The sequence below is a fragment of the Diceros bicornis genome, chromosome 5 (genome assembly GCF_020826845.1).
Source record: "Diceros bicornis minor isolate mBicDic1 chromosome 5, mDicBic1.mat.cur, whole genome shotgun sequence".
In the NCBI taxonomy this organism is placed as follows: Eukaryota; Metazoa; Chordata; class Mammalia; order Perissodactyla; family Rhinocerotidae; genus Diceros; species Diceros bicornis.
The window spans coordinates 50,510,536-50,528,339 of record NC_080744.1 but is presented as its reverse complement, the minus strand read 5'-3'; positions in this window follow the sequence as shown (position 1 = coordinate 50,528,339).

The following is a 17,804-nucleotide window of genomic DNA, read 5'->3' as shown; positions in this document are numbered from 1 at the left end:
CAATCTTCCTTCAAAAATTAAAGCATTTATCTTTTTTTTTTTTTTTCTCATAAAGCCCATATTTCAGGATGGCTATTTCACAAATACAGCAAACCAGAGCTCACACATCAGACTTAGATTATAGGCTTTGTTTGGGGACATTTCATAAACGGTTTCTGCTTAGGAGATTTTCCAATTTGGAAGTTAGCTTGGCACTGCAGCAGCTTCCCTATGCTGTCGAAGGGCCTTCAGGTCAGCCTGACACCAACCTAAAGACCCTAGAACTGCAAGGCTGTCTGGGGATCCAGCACAAATCGGCGTACTGGTTTAGCAGCCACTCGATATTATCAAACTTCAGGCTGCCTGGGGACAACTGGCCTGGAGATGAACAGGCCTTCCTAAGTACCAACTTTTTATGGGAATTTTTCTTCCTACCCACTAATATAGAATAGCAGGCAGGATAGTAATTCAGATGCCAGGGTTCTAGTTGAATGACATGTGTTCTGAAAGCTTGAAAAAGTCCTGTAACCTCCATAGGCCTCAATACGTTTCTCATCTAATGAAGCAGTTGCAGCAGTCTGTTGTTTACAGCTGTGAAATTCTGTGAGCCCAACATGCCTTTGGGATACCACATGGAGCTGTCAGAATGTGAAGCTGCTTCTGTTCCTTTACCTGAATTTTAGAGAAAAATGTCCTATCCTGTAACAAGTTACTGGAGGCACATCATAGATTTTCACACGGACTAGTTAAAATTGACCTGTAGAGACCTTGGCTTCGCAAAAGCATTTAAGGAGAGTCTGATGAGAGAAGCATGCATGATATGGGGGGACTTTTGAAGTGTCAAGTAGTAAGCAAGGTGAACGATAATTGAGAGAGAGAAGGCACAAAGGACAAGACAGAAGAAAGGATTAGGCATTGATTCTATTGAAGGGTCTTTTCAGAAATAATGTAAGAAATGGTTTTAAAAGGAAATGAATTTTGCCTTTTGGGACCTAAAGGAACATCTCTCTGGCATAATAAGTAAGTTGTCAAGACCTGAATTGTCTTCTGAGACAATGATATTAATGTTGCCTACTTCTAATGAAGTCAGAATATTTATAGTCCTTGATCTGCATCTCAAAGGTGTCAAAACAATGCTAATTAAGGCCTCTGTCTTAAAGATGGGTTTCAGAAGGAGAGCACAGGCCTGTGAGAACAAGTACTGACTGACATAACCAATGTAGGGTTACCTATAGAGGGAGAACTGGTGCAAGGAGGAAGAGAATCATCTGTCAGTCCAGTTCCTCCCTCCATCATCCTACCAAAAAACATCTGGATAATAGCACACTGAGCATGGAGGTAGAAAGCCTGGTTTATGAGTGCTGGATAGTGCTGATCAGAAGGAAAAATCTAGGGGGCTGGCCGTGTGGCGTTAGCGGTTAAGTGCACGCGCTCCCCTGCTGGCTGCCTGGGTTCGGATCCTGGGTGCTCACTGAGACACCGCTTGTCAGGCCATGCTGTGGTGGCATCCCATATAAAGTGGAGGAAGATAGGCAAAGATGTTAGCCCAGGGCCAGTCTTTCTCAACAAAAAGAGGAGGATTGGCATGGATGTTAGCTCAAGGCTGATCTTCCTCACAAAAAAAATAAAGAAGGAAAAATCTATTGTACTATAGGATAGAAAAGATTTAGATTTAGGTTTAGAAAGTGATCAAACAGAAGACAGACTTAAAGTCATTCATAAGATATGCACGTCAGAACAACAATGATATGCCACTTTTTACCTGTTACGTAGGCAAACATTGGAGTGTGTGATCCAAGCATCGGTGGTGATGTGGACACACGGGAGCCCTTGTGCATGGCTGGCTGTGGTGATGCCTGGAGAGACCACTCAGGAAAGCAATCCGGCAGCAAGCCTAAACACAATAGAGCAGTTTTGTTTCGGGTGGGGGTGGGGGATGGATAGAGGGGCTTTGCATGGACTGATAACAAGTGAACTGTGCTCTCAGGAGTCAAAGAATTTAAGAGAAGAAATAAAACTTACTGAATCAGTGGGTTCGGGAAGCTGTCTCTTTCAGCAAAATATTGCGAGACTCAGGCGAGATAAGGAGGAGACCACAGAAGTGAACTAAGAAAACAATTGAAATCCAGTCAAGTGGAGCAGAGGCTTCCCCAGGCTGAATTGAGTGGACCATACTTCCAATGGCCTCAGTTATGATGCCCCTTCCTCCGACTGGTGATTTTATGATGTGACATCCATATGAAATAAACATTAATTATGGAAGAACACTAGCTAGCTCCATTTTGGGGAAGTTATATGCACTGGACAAAGAATGAGATCACAGGGCTGAAAATAAGTGCTCTGAGCCAGCAAACACAAACATTTAAGTTCTGCAGACTTGATAACTCTCCAGCTGTAGTGGCTACAGGCAGTGTAAACAAAGCAAGTGTTGAAGAATTCACATTACCTCACCTGTTATACTGGTGACGCCACTGCATGGAAAGGAAGGGCTGGGGAATAGAAGATTTTGTGTCTTGTGTAGATTGTCTTAGGAAATCAGAAGAAGCCTACTGCTTCTAGAATTTTTTTTTTCATTTTATATCTTTCATTTTAGATTTCAAGATCAGTTGTGCAAAAAGACTAAATGGATTTTTAAACTGCGTGTATCCAACTTGATTGTTTGATCTATGCATACATTATGAATTAATCACTACAATCAACCTAATTAAAATATCCAGATTCTGCCATTTGCAACAACATGGGTAGACCTGAAGTACATCATGCTAAGTGAAATAAGCCAGACGACAACAAATACTGTCTGATCTCACTTACATGTGGAATAGAAAATAGTCAACCTCATAGAAGTAGAAAGTAGAAAGGTGGTTGTTACGGGCTGTGGGGAGTGGAAAATGGGAAGACGATGGTCAATGGCTACAAAGTTTCAGTTATGGAAGGTGAATAAATTCTGGAGATTGAATATAAAACATGGTGACTATAGGTAACAATATTGCATTGTATACTTGAAATTTGCTAAGAGGGTAATCCTAAGTGTTCTCAACACACACATATGAAGCCTATTTCTTTAATAATCACTCTGCTCTCTGCTGTCACCAAGCAAGGTTGAACCTACTAGAAGGTTGGGACAGTTTGGGGAATCAAGAGCTCTCTAAGTATTTTCTTCATTATAAAAGTCATGCATTCACAACACAAAAATTTTGAAACTTGTAGAAGAAAATAACCATTTTGTCTCTCAACACTACCTGTTATATTTCTTTCTATTCTTTTTTTTTCCTAAGCATATTTTTCACATAGAAAGCATTTTGCTTTTTTTACTTAAAATTAAATCATCTGCAGTTTTCCATTTTTCTAATTTTTAGGCATCATTATAAGTAGCTGCATATTACTCCAAAGAGACTTGATACTGAGACCTACAGCTACTGCCTTACAATGCTGTGATCTTGGGCAAGTAACTTACATCCCAGGACCCGGTTTCCACATTTGCAAAATGAGAGCATTGGACTAGATGAAAGCCTCCCTCCTAACTAACATTCTGTCATAACAGCAGTAGAGCTTGGGCTAAAACTCAGATTTTCTCTTCCTCTTATATTGTGTTGCACAACTGTTGTGTGGAAAGGGATTTTAAAAATAGATTTCAAACTTCTTTGTCATTCAGGAATTCCTTTACAACATTCTTGATGGTAATCTTTCCAGACTCTGCTTAAATACTTTGCCAGAGAACTTTTAGCCTTGTAAAGCAATCCGTTCATTTATATAAGAGCCCAAATTGAGAGCATGTGCTTGCTTACTTTGAATTGAAATCTGTTTCCATGTAACTTCTTCCTCCCGGCCCTGGTTCTGCCCTTTGCAACAGCACAGAGTTAGTCCAATTCATTTTCTACTTGACAGTACTTCAGACAAGTTTTCTCCAGGAAAATACCCTCATTTCCTTGAAATGATCTCCAAATGTGTGTTCTAGATTTCCTCACTATACTGTGTGTGTTCTTTGGATGCTGTTGTTGATGTTCCTCTACAACTGTGGCACCCAAGACAGAACACAATATGTGGTCCAACTAGAGTACCTTGGAAACATTTCCTTTCTTTCTTCATCTGAAGATCACAATTTTATTAATGCAGCCCAGATCACATCAATTTTTTCAGGAGCTGAATTATACTATTTGTTGGCTTATATGAAACAACCAGTCAAAACTTTTTCAGGTCTTATTTGACATGAACAGTTGTATACAACTTTTTCTTTTAGCCCAAATAAGGAAAGCTATTTGGTCCATGCTTCCAGCATAACAAGGGAGATATTTTAGAATGTGGATTCTGCCTCCAGCTGTGTCACCTGCAAATTAAACATCATGCCATCTAAACTTTCCTCCAAACTACTGGAAAGTGGTGACCATGGCAGAACCAAGGATAGAACCTTGTAACTCTTTACCCATCAGAGGGGGAGGACCTCCCTGAGATGATTTCCCAGGCTACCTTGTCCTGTTGAAAGTGTTGGGGAGTTGGGCAAAAAGTGTGGTTGTTAAAGTCAGGGATCCTCCAGGCAGCTGATGGCTACCTCCACGTAAGGATGATGCTATTTGATTAGGAAGAAAAAAAGTAGGAACAACCAAGTTAGGCAAACATTGCCTCATGAATCATAGTTTTCTTTCCATATCTACTTGGGTCTGGGCACCAGTAATGAAGAAAATCAAAAGGAGAAAGTTTTCTTCAAGATTCAGGGGGAAAAAACTTTTTCCAAAGCTAAGAAACTGATCTAATTTATTGCTATTTTCTAGAAGAGCCTCATGCTTAGAAGTGAGACTAAAATAGTATTGCTTAATAAGGCCAACTAGATCTTTCTTCTAGGATAAATTTGTGCCCTGCCAGGCAGGGTTGCACAAACATTTCTGCAGAGATATCGTCTTGTGTGGAAGAAGTCCTAGAATAGCTTATGGATGATAGAGCTCAGTACCCCAGTCACCTTGATTGAGCAACCTATTAATTTCCCTATAATTCTATCCTAACTACAACTTTAGTTCTGCATGCTGGAGAGAAGAGGGCTTTATGTAGAGTACAAATATGTGGAGGAATGCTTTATCCCAAGAAGAAGCCACAAGAGCAGTTAGAGAGGGTTTAGGGATATGTGGATACCATCTATAAAAGGAGTAAGGGATATTTACACTGCAGCTTTGCTGAGTGGATATTTAGTTTGCCTAATGTTAGCAGAAAAAAATAAATGACTTGGAGCATTTTTTTAGGGAACAGGAGGTTCAGTGGGAGGACTGCAGACATTACTCTGTAGCCAGTTTTGGGGTAGAGAAATTTTAGCCTTTGAGAATGTTAGTGCTGGAAAGAATAGGAAAGCTAGCTGACCATCTGGGACCTTCAGGGGGCAATAAATGCAGTGACTGGGGATTTGGGGGTACTTAAAAATAAATGAGATAAACTAACATTTTTTTATGCCTTACAGTTTATAGAACTTGAGATCTTAGCATGAAGCTCAATAATTTGTTTTCCATATAAGAGAATTAAGACCTAGAGAGATTAAGTAACTTGGCCAAGGTCACAAAAAAACCAGTGGGGGAACTTGTGGTAGAGCCTAGGAATCTGAGCTTCCAGGCTGATCCTGTTCACTACTCACGCCACTGAACAGCACTCTCTATCTCTTCCTCTTTCTGTTGTTCTCTGCTTATAGCTCCCTTTAAACCATAGCCACTAAAGAACAAGGAAAGGATGGAATCTTTTTATTTGCTGGTGGGTGGCGTTTTACATAGGCCTCATCCCTTGGTGTCCATCATAATCACCCTCGCTGCATTCTCTTCAACTCTCATCCTTGCTAACCCTCATCCTGGGCCTCCTCTTACATAAGACTTATCCTGAATGACTAGAAATTCAGTGTAGAAGTTTCAAATTCTAAGGATTTCCCACCCCACCACCTCTTCTCTATAGTTGAAAAGAACTTTCTATTAACCTAGTTTTTGAAACATGTAGCTGCCCAGTCCTTGGAAGATATCCTATGTAACAAAACCTGTAGCTGGAGAGGAAAATGGGAAACAATTGAAGACTATGGGTTATTCTAGAATAAATGCGAGATAGGTGAATGGGCCAAGGGGGAAATCTGCATATTTACAAATAGTTGATTAACTTCACTGTACAACAGATTGCATATATAATATGGTACCTATGTGTTTTGCAGTTTTCTTTCCAAATTGAATGAAGTCTTAGTGCTAATTCTGGAATGGCAGTTGATTTTGACCTTCCCTCACTCACGGTGTGTGTCATGTGTTTCAGGATCAGTTCCAGTCAGTACACAGACACTGGAAAGGATGAACATTTTGAAAAGTGTTCTTCCATCAATGCTTAATATTTAAGATTTGCCACACTTTAGACTTACAGAGGGTGAGTCTAGAGCTACAAGAGCATATAGTGATTATCAAATCTAACTCCTTTATTTTCTAGGTTAGGAAAGTAAGAATGAGAAAGTTAAGTGACCTCAGGTGATGAGTATATACTGCAGTAAGGGAGCCAACCTTTGCTTCCACAAAGTTCTCCTGTTAAATTGTCTTTCTATGCTCTGTAGTTCCCAGTTTCTTGTCAATGGAGGGTGAAGTTCTCTAGGCTCAAAGAACCACAGCCAGTTATGATGAAGTTATGATGAAGGATCTTGGCCATCTTCTCAGTAGTGTGGTGTAGTGAGAAGGGCATAGGTTTTGGAGCCAGATTCCTGGTTCCACCAGTTCCTAGATGTACGTCATTGAACAAACTTCTTAATCTGAGACTCTCTTTCTTCATGTGTAAAACGGGCTAAACAGTGGCTTTCTTACAGATTATTTTGAAGATTAAGTTAATGTAAGTGAAAGCACTTGTCATAAACAGGTATTTAACTAACGCTGGTTTCCTGATTTGGTCCCCATGTAATCTCTCTCCATTGGATCAATTTGTGGTTCTGCTGAAGGTCTATGCTCTGCGGAGGCTCCTTGGGAGGAGGTTTGATGGCAGCAAGGGGTCTGGTCTTCCAGAGAGGACTTGTGAGTATTTTAGCAAAGTTTTTTTCTCAGTGGCCCTGGGTCCTTTCATGTCTGGGATAGAGTTTCTGAAGAGGATCCTTGGGAAATAAATATAATGGTCTTGCTAGATTATTATTTATAGCACTTTTCACTTTGCTTCCAGAAGCTGTAATAAAATACTCTTAATTTTCCTTTTCTCAGTTGCCTCTCAGACACTGGAGTTAGCCCCAACCTGTGGCTACTTTCTCTGTCCATCAGTGTAGTACACTTGTCATTTGATAAATTCACTTAACTGTTCACTTTTATGCGTTATTTTGTTGGGGCTTAATTTTCTTAAGCTTTTTATGTGTTTCTTCTGTCCTCACAAACAGAATGGTAATGCTCCTGAAGAAAAAGAAGGCATCTTGTATATTTTAATTAGAAATATTCTCTACATTAATTAGAAATATTACTCACCGTGTAAGATGTTGCGGGTACCTAAGAAATGCCCAAATATTTCCTAGCAGTTTAGATAGAGTCACATTTGAACTCTGGGCTGAGCCAGGTTTCTCTGAGCACACGCGTGGTAGAATTTTTCCTAGGAGAAAACAAAAAGGTGGTTGTTGCTCAGTGAGCAAGTCTGCTTAGTTTCCGTGGCCAGAGTGTGAAACCGTATGGTGTGGACATGAGAAACACCCATTTGGTTTTTCATTCTTTCATTGATTGGTTTGTTCATTTTTTCTAGTTTGATGACTATTTACTACTTTCTATATGAAAAACACCATTGTGGGTCCTTTGGAGAACAAAAAGACAAGTCAATTGTAGATGTCAAGCGTGCTCACATGATGCTGACAATATCCTTAGGAGGTTATTGCTGTTATTATCCCCATTATACAGATGAGGAAACTGACACACAGAGAGGTTAAGTGATTTACAAGGTTAAACAGCTTGTAAATGGCAAAGTTAGGATTTGAACTCTAGCAGTTTGGCTCGAGTTCCTGCTCTTAATCCCTCTGCTGTTACTTCCTTAGCATGAATTTCTGGAGGTGGAATTCAGGGTCACAAACAGGGCATCCGTTTTTATTAAAGAAGAAAGCAGTCCTGGTAACTGTGTTCTAGGCACAGAAGCAGTAGAAAGTTAGAGGTGATATAATCTGTGGTTTTGAGTTTCATAATGAAAATTCCAAAGACTGGCTCAAGAGTGGCTCCCAGGCATTCTAGGTGCTAAAGGACCCAGCTCCAAGAGGTGAAAGAATCCTATCCATTTACAATTCTGTAGTGGAAAATTGTATTCTCAGCTAGCAAAATTCGATTTTACCATCTTTGCCTTGAAGGGAGCTATATGTTGTCCTGTTTGTTCCCTAGAGAGGGAGGAAAAAACAAGAATAGAAAATGAGGTTAGTTGTGGTCTTGCAATTGTACCGTGCTGCAAGTGGTATTTGGAATACCTCATCTGAGCTCATGCTTTTACATGCCACTTTAAAAGTGTAATCCACAGTTTACATGGTTTTATTTAAAAAAAAAGTGCTAATGTGTTTAGGGAAGTAGAACCCAAGGCAGGGGGAAGGATATTAATACATAAAAGCCAAAAGGCTGTCAAAACAACCTCAGTGATCTGATATTTATACTGAGACTATATGGTCATTCAAAGAAAGCTTATTGCCGAATAGCAGCTGAATTTGCCTTTTTTTTTTTTATAAAGGGAATGAAAGAGGTTTTGAATTGCTATCATTTATTCATTAGTTTCTGCTGCTAGACTTCCGCATGCCAAGAGATGAAACTTTCAGAAGCTGATGGTACAAAGAATGTGGCAATGATTAAAATATTTTTGGTAAGTCTTTTTATTTGATATCAGCCAATTGGTAGCAGTAGATTACTAAGGTTGAAGGATAAAGAAGTAGTCACCATATTGGGGGTAATGAAATAGCCATTTGAAAGGGTTAGTGTCCAAAAATTGTACAAATTCAGATACCCAAAAAAGTGTATTTCCAAGGAAGCAGTCATGACCTAGAATACCATCACCAGCCCCACTCTTTTGTTAATTGCTGAGTTGAATCTTGGGTACATTTATATTTATTGAACAAAGTTCTTGTTTTTTTGAGAGAATCTTTCCAGAGATGTACATAGGGATATAGAGAAGAAAGAATTAGGTATTCCTGGAGAATAGAAAGATGGGGGTTATCTGTGTTCTGCAGGGCCAGACTTATCACAGTAATGGTGCAGGGGAGATGGACCATGGGCATTCTCAGGTTTGTTTTCCTTTGAGTGAATTCCTATCTCCATTCCCACTTGTACACATAGTGTACTGTTCCCTACCAAAATGATTTCTGGTAGAATCATGTTCCCCTAAGTGGGGAAATAAACTTCAATGTATTCTTTCCTTGGGATATTTTAAACACGGAAACAAAGTATTAATCTAAAAAACAGTTGAAGGCAAGAACATTTTGGGGGAAAAAGTTGGGAAACTTCTCTTACTAGGTGTCAAGATTTGTCTCCTGCAACTAATAAGACCATGTGGTGTTGGTGTTGGTACAGAAAAATAGATCAATGAGATTGAATAAATCAATGAATAGACCTGCACATATGTGGAAATTTGATATGTAACAAGTGATGTTCCAAAGGCATATATACCAGACACAAGAATCAAGACATGATCTAAATTTGGAAAGCAGAATTTAGAATAAAATAGAACATCTTTATGACCATATGAAAGGAAGGGTTTCTTAACACAAAATACAATTCTGAGGGGAAAATACTGTATAATTTTGGCTACATTAAAATTAAAAACTTTTTATCAAAAGATACTGTAAAGAAAATCAAAAGATAAGCCACAAACTAAGAGATGTGTAGTGTGTATAACATAAAAGAACAGTATGCAGAGTATATAAAGATCTCTTGCAAATCATTAAGACTAACAACTCAGTGGGAAAGTGGGCAAAAGATATTAACAGGCAATCCTCCATCAGAAAACTTGAATGGCTGATAACCTCTGACCAAGATGGCTCTGACATTCCCCTTAGCTTGACTAAACTGTAGGCTGGATTCTTCTTTACTCTAGGCCTCTGACCTCCCTTTTCTTAGAGCATTTACTTAAGAAAACTTTTAATTATAAATTCTTCCTCTGTACCTTTGAGATGTAAATCTTTAAAAGCCTCTTACCAGTTTCATAAACTAAAATGTCTTTCTCAAGGACCTAGGAGCCAGCCCTTTGAAATGTAATCATTGAGGGAAATAGCACCTGCCCCTTTCTCCCAGTCTCTGTGGGAGGGGAAGCAGCAGAGGCCTAGTCACAGAGAGGAAAATTTGGAAACTCAGGAATAACTGAATGTGCTGGACACATCCCATTGATCGACCCCCCTTCTGATGTCCTTTAGTGTCTTCGCCTAGCTCACTCCAGCATGTAAAAATCCTCCTGACCTTTGTTTCAGCAGATTTCAGTTCAGACTGCATTTTGGTCTGTCTGTCACATTGCAATAGCCTTGAATGAAGTCTCCTTATCTGTTGAAATTTGTCCATGCAACTTTTGCTTTGATACCTCTAATCAGGAAAATACAAAGTTAAAACTATGCATACATACCATTTCACAGCCACCAGAATGGCAAATGTCAGAATGGAGAGCAATAGTGGCTCTTCTACAATTCTGGTGCAAATATAAACTGGCATGATTCTTATGGGGTGCAATCTGGCAATCTCGAGAAAAGTTGAAGCTGTGCCTATCCTCTGATCCAGCAACCCCATTTCCACATATATACCCTAGAGAAACTCGCCCTCAGGTGCACTAGGAGAAATGTAAAATAGTACTACAGAAGCTCTGTTTGTAATTAAAGAACAAAACAAAACGAAAATAACCTTATTTTCTATCAGTGGCAGAATGGATAAAAATTATGGTGTAACCATAAAATAGAATACTGTAGAGCAGTGTGCTCAAGTCACAAGTATAGAGGTGACAAAAGAAGTGACATGCAGAAGAATACACAACACAGCATCACATGATGAATATAAAATTTAAAAACATACAAAACAATGTCTTACATTGCCTAGGGATCCATACATAATCACCATGCATTTCTTTATTTTTTTGCTACCTAATAAACTTCAAATTCTGAGAGCGGTTACCTCTAAAGATAGGAATAGGGAGGGAGAGAGTGATGGATTTGGAAGGAACACACAGGGGATTTCACATAGGTTGACAGTGTTTTATTTTTTGAGCTGTGGGGGCCAGAATTTGCCACCCCAAAATGTGTCTCTTTGGCTTGATTATTTTTAAGAACAAAAGACTCAGAAGGAAACTTTGACCTTAACTGCCTAAAAGAATTTAAGGTAGAAGGCTTGTCCCAGGAAGAAGCTCTCACTGTAGATAAGTCGAGGTGTGGCAGAAAGGAAGACACTAGCAAGGCCCATTTTATCAAAATTCTCTCTGAGTCCCATTGTTTACAGATCACCCAGCAAACATTTGTTTACCAAATATTTGCTTTTCCACCTCCATGTGAATTGCTTTTCTCCCCTTTGAAGTCCCAAACAATTACCTGCACAGCCCCCTTTGTCTTTAGCAGAAGCTGGTATTTAAGGTGGTGGCTGCATCCATTTTTGCGAGTTACTCAGTTTTCCCCGGGTTTCTCCCATGTATACATGCTATTAAATTTGTTTTTTTCTGTCTCATGTCAATTTAATTCTTAGACTAGCCAGAAGGACCTAGAGAGTAAAGGAATATTCTTCCTCCCCTACAGAGCTGAGTGGTAGAAACACCAGAGATAAAATACTCTTTACACATTTAATGTCTAAAATTTTAACATCAAAAAGTGATTTTGGGGAAAAGAGTTGGGTGCTTCTACCTTGTTATGTCAACATCCAGGTTCTTTTGAATTTTTCACTGTGTCCTTGAGGTAGAGCACTCTTTGCCCTATGGGATTCAGCCAAGTTTGGGCTTGTGATTGGGTGTAACTCCAATCCCACCTCTGCTTCTGGAACACAATGTGATCTCTGAGTCATCAAAGTACTTTCCGGACATGCAAGCTTCCTTCAGGGAGAGATGGAAATGCCAATACTTGGCACAGAAGTCTTGGGAATAATATTTGGGTCTATGAGCGCCTTAGGCCTCTTTGACCTCAAAGGCAAGATGGTCGGAGAAAATCACACTGAAGATCCCAAGTAACTATGAGATAAGAAGGTAGACAGGGGCCTGGAGTTGGACATGGGTTCCTTTTAAGGTGTCTACCCTTCTTGTTCCTCCTCACCCAGCTCAGTTTCCATGGTGCAGAACCACTTTTCCTACAAGTTCCTGAGAACATAGGTAGCCTTTGGCAGCACTTCTAATGAAGTCCCTGTCTAGGACTGAGGGACCAGGAGAGGTACTTGTGGTAAAGCCCCTGAGTGGAGGTTGGGGATGGGGTGGGGGAGGAAATGCCACTGCTGTTTGTTTTCTACTCACGGCTACAAAACGCAGGCAAACCATGCAGAGGGATTGGGATGAAGAGTGAGGCATAGCATCGTTACCTATTTGAGAAACCTATTAGAAAATGCTTTCAGATACGTAAGAAGAACCTAATACAAGGATCCTCATTTCAGGACAGCCATATAAGTTCCCAGAGAAAAAGAAGCAATGTCTTCTGAGTGCTCTGTAGTTGGTGTTACCTTCTGTTTTCTTTTAAATTTGTATTACAGAATGGCTTTGAATTATCAAGAGAAATTAAAGAACGGCTTTTCCAAGTCCTCCCAGCCCACTCAGAACCTTCAACTGAATTAACACAAAGAGCAAGCACTAAATGAGAGAAAAGCAGCCTATTAGGGAGTTTTGTGGATGCAGTAGGCAAATGTAGAAGTGGCATGATGACCCTTATTCCTATATTGGACTGGTGGTCCCAAGGCAGAACACCGATGTGTGGTGATTACCGGTCTTCTTGCACTACACCTTGAATGATTGTTATGGGGGAAGTTGTAGAAACAGTCTTGTTCTCAAAGATTATCTGAGAAAATTAGATGCGTCCTCTAGGAAACCCAAAAGACAGGAGCAGTTTCAAACAGAGATGTTCAAGTTATGGTCTAATGGGGAACCCGGTACAACACCGCTCAAGTTCTGAACATATAACAAAACCAGTCTTTTAACAGAAGACTTTATGCTAAGAAAGAACAAGATTTCCAAATTTATGAACTTCTCTTTCATACTAACTGCTAATGAAGCAGAAGCCCCATTAAGTCTTAGCAAAAAGTTAAGTGCTTGGGTTTAATTTGGTGAGAATGAGGTTAATATTCATTGGCAACAAACAGCAACCATCGTTATTCCACTTGAGCACTTGATTGCAGTTGAAACACCACGAGCTGTGCATATGGGGTTTGCTTCAGCCAAGCAGTAGGCCATACAGCATATGCAGTCTCTCTGGGACTCTCAGAACCTGCAGAGGAAGTGACAGTTGCTTTAGGAAATCTCCCCCTTTTCAAATGCGTTGCACAGCAAGAACTTCATCCGGCATCATGTCAGACCTTCTTCTGCTTCAGCAGATGTCTATAGTCCTAAAATAATTTTTTTCCCTATTTAATGCTTCTATTAAAAGACCCTTGTGGCCACACACGGTAGTAATCTCCAGATTACTGGAAACACTTCAGGAGAATCTGATGCACTGTGCAAATTCGGAACATGTTGAGATGTTAATCTCAATAACCCTGCTATCTCAGAGGACATGAGGAAATAGTCATTTGGGGAGAAAAGCGAAACTGTAGCCCAGACATAAGAGATTTGAGTGAGTTGGTACTATGTGATATACTGGAGAAGGCGGGGTGGGAATCCCATCTACTTCATGTAAGGACGTCATTCAGAAAGTATGGAAGCCAGCTGCTCGGACTGTACGACTTGAAGCTGACTAGAGCACTGCATTTAAATCTTTCCCATGGCCTATTTGTATTTCCTTCTTTTCAGTCTCTGGAAGTTCTGGATTGAAAAGAAAACACTGGTCAGGAAAAACTGAAAGATGTTGAAATGGGCAAAGAAAGATTACTGGCTGTCTTGCCTCGCTCATCCATCTGGGTTATCGCTGTCTTTCATTGTTCTCAGTTATTTTGCAACTCTGAAAATTGTAGCAAACTGATAGTAACACAAATGATTCTCCTCCACAGAATTGCAAATTAATTGTGGCCAGTGAAATGCAGTTATTTATTGCTTCGTGCATAGCCTGTTTTGCATTATTTGCAAATTCATTTCAGCGTTCCTTATTCACTATATGTGTGTCTGCTCTTTGGAGTCCCCTTTGGATTTATTGTAACATCTTATTGGCTCCCTCATTAATTAATGAGTTAAATATAATCTATGATACAGGTTTATTTTATATTTGTATGGAAGTCACGATTTGATCTTTTAAAAATTTTCCTTTAACATGCTCATGGGAAAAGTAAATCATTATGTCCAAAAGCATATCCCAAAGAGTATTCTACAAAATGCAAATTCCACTGGATGCTAAGAGGGATTATGTGTGTGGGTGGGTGACCAGTTCTATGATCAACTATATTTGGGAAAAGTAGGACTAAACAAAATCTTCATTACTGCATTTCTTAGTCTTGAATATGCCAAAGTTCAATGTTAATCTCTGGGAAGAGGATGTAATTTTCTGAGTTTCACCAAATCATTTGGCCAAGGAACGGTCTGGGAAAGGCACTTTTGAGAAATCCTGCCTCAGAGAGAATTGCTGAGGGAGTGCTGAACCCAGCTTGGCTCTGGTGAGGGAAGGTAGAGAAAGTACAAAATTGAAGAGAAATTAAAGAAAAGGTGGAAAGGAGCTAAAATAAACATCACCATTGTGGAATTTTTGTGTAGGATTGGCCTTGATCAGTGATTGGCCCCAAATGATGTGCCCAACTCTCTGACACTTTTGTGGTCAGAGAAATCCGTGTGCCCTTTAGCACATGTCTTAGTACAGGGAGGATAGCCATGCTCAATGTCATGATGAGTTTTCCTACAGCATCCAGGACCACTGAGGCCATGCCCAGAGTTTGGATTGATGTAGGACAGACTTTTACAGCGTACAACCAACCAATCTGGACAGGTGTGGGTATTTGGAGGTGTGAGGAAGTTTGGTGTGGTTGGTGGAAAGGAAGAGCTGTATCTTCTGCTCCCGGTCATTCCTGAATATCGAAGATTCCCAGGTCACCATGCATCTTAGACTGGATTTTGTACTTAGAATCTCTAGCTGGGGGCTAGAGATTAAGGGACCCGAGCTCAGTGAATGCTATTTTAAAGAGCATCTAAAAGGACATCTCTAGGCTTTGCTTTCGTGAGACGTGAGTCTTCAGCACCAGTCTAGGCCTGGTGCAGGCTTCCCGGCCTGATAGAGATTTGTACCCCTAAGGATTTCTCAACTTCCTGGCACTTCTCTCTGGTCCTTGGGTTGGGCCAAGAATGCAGAAATCTAATAGGACATCTGTAAGGTAGTTTTCACTGGCAACTGAAAAATTCTCATGACTGGGACCAGAAATGTATCTCATGATGGATGAATCCTTATCTTCCCTACACTTTTTGTGACTATGTAAATGGAGGGTTTGTGCATCACCATTGAACTCCGTGTACCATCTTGGATTATCCTACAAAAGACAATTGCATAGCAGTGATTAATGCTGTAACCTTAGCAGAAGCCTCCTGAGAATTCATGGATTCCATTAAGCTCTGAGTGCAGAGAGCCGATGCATCGAAGCCCTAGGTGGGAGGTGCTGGTGATGGAAGCAGCAGCTGCACAGAGCTGGTGAAGCCTTGCTTGGGTAGTGCTTGAAGAACTATCCTCCCTTTGCCCCAGCTTCTGGGTCTCCCCTTCAAATCCAGGATACTCCATCTAGGCTCTCAATCTTGCGGAGAAAGCATGAAATTTTGGGCTCTGATTTTTTTTTTTGAGAGTCATTTTTTCCTTAGTTATTAAAATTATAGTTTTACTCAACAAATAACGAATATGCATAAATATAATGTGCCAACCATTGCTCATGTTCATTTAAAATATTTTGGAAAATACTGAAAAAAATATGGACACGAATTAAAATCACTGATTAATCCCATTATGCAGTAATGTATCCAATACTAAAAATTGTTCCTCTAGTCTTTTCCTTAGGTACACATATATTTTATATATGTATTTCTTAAAGAATTATAATTATACAGTAAATTGAATTTTTGTGTGCAGATTTTTTTCAGTTGAATTATTATGAACATTCTCCATGATGTTAACTATTGTTCAGAAGTATATTTTTTTGTGCTTAGTAGTATTTAATTTTGTTGATCTAGTACAGTTTATTTAATCAGTTCAATATTTTCTTTCCAAGTCTTTGCTGTCATAAATAATAATCCAGTTAATGCTCTTTTACATAGGGCTTCAATTAAATCTCCGATGATTGCCTTAGGATAAATTCTTTAATGTGGAATTACTATGGCAAAGCACATGCATATCTTTCATCCTCTTGGAACGTTGGGCCAAATTACACTCTCACTAGCACAGTATGAAAAAGCCTGTTTCACAGATAATAACATTTTTATTGCCTGGCTGTGAGAATGAGATTGCAGTGTTAGGAAAACTTGAGTAAGAAGGCAGAGAGGACCTTGATGAGCTGATGTTTTTCTCCCTGATGTGGCTCCAGCCTCTGGGAGGGAATGTGACCAGAAAGCCCAATTGTGTCCTTACTGTTCCTTGTAGCCTGTTCCCTGGCTGAGAGCCAACCGATTCGGGCGGCATCTGACCAATGGGATGCTGTGGACCAAGGGACACTCTGCCTGTGGATGCCTAAAGCTGGTCAATCTCTGGCTGGACCTAGGGGATTCAGATCAGCACCAGTCTGTCCCTGGACTCCAGTTTAAGTGTGGCTGGGGGCAGATTCACTTTGGCATGGTTATTTGGACTGGCTTCGGATCATCACTGTCATACTCCTTGAGGTGTGCTAAGCCTTCAGGTAGGCAGGAAGGGTGAAGAACCCACACTCAGAAACAGAGCAAAATTAGCCAGTGGAATGAAAAGGGCCCAGGGCTGATGGAACACATGGTTTTCTGTGTCGGCTTGATTTTATTTTATTTATTTTTTTTGGTGAGGAAGATCGGCCCTGTGCTAACATCTGCCAATCCTCCTCTTTTTTTTGCTGAGGAAGACTGGCCCTGGGCTAACATCCGTGCCCATCTTCCTCCACTTTGTATGGGATGCCGCCACGGCATGGCTCAACAAGCGGTGCGTCTGTCAGTGCGTGCCCGGGATCCGAACCGGCAAACCCCAGGCCGCCACAGCTGAGCGCGCGCACTTAACTGCTTGCGCCACCGGGCTGGCCCTGCATGTCGGCTTGATTTTAGTTTTAAGTGTGAAACTGGGGATCTACATTTGTCACACATTCTTTGGTTCAGATGCCTTTTGAGAGTGAGATTTCATAACTTGTTCCTCTATGCATTCAAGTATTGGTAATTGGTGTTACTTCTATGTTATATTTGTATGGTGCGAATGCCTACATAAGCATAAAACCTGGTGCAGTATTAAGTAGTTAGTCAGCAAAAACCCCTGAGAATCTTGTTTGGCAGATTTGATATAATGTGTTTTTCTGCAATATTTTATTAGGAATTTTTTTTATAGGCCACTATTTTGACAAGCTACTGTTGCAAAGGTAACTTGCCAGCAAAGTTCACCTTATAATTGAAATGTTCCACACAGAGGATTTTTTTGTGCTTTTTTTTTCTTTTCTTTTCTTTTTAGTGAGGAAGATCAGCCCTGAGCTAACAGCTGTTGCCAATCCTCCTCTTTTTGCTGAGGAATATTGGCCCTGAGCTAGCATCTGTGCCCATGTTCCTCTATCTTATATGTGGGACACCTGCCACAGCGTGGCTTGATAAGCAGTGTATTGGTCTGAACCTGTGAACTGTGGGCTGCC